Raw genomic sequence first — 211 nt, forward strand, 5'->3', positions numbered from 1 at the left:
ACTTTGTAGTTGCTGTAGGGCAAATTAAATGCAAAATTTAGTCAAACGTCTTCTGGTGCTATTACTTTAGTTTTAAAATCTTGCCCTTTTAGACTAACATTTTTGAGACACCCTGTACGATATGTTTCTATCTAGAAGATGAAGAAAGGCTCCACCAACATACCACTAGATTATTAAATCATGTAAATATTACTAGAGATTAGTTCAAAAT

Source organism: Penaeus vannamei, chromosome 18 (assembly GCF_042767895.1).
Source record: "Penaeus vannamei isolate JL-2024 chromosome 18, ASM4276789v1, whole genome shotgun sequence".
Taxonomy (NCBI): domain Eukaryota; kingdom Metazoa; phylum Arthropoda; class Malacostraca; order Decapoda; family Penaeidae; genus Penaeus; species Penaeus vannamei.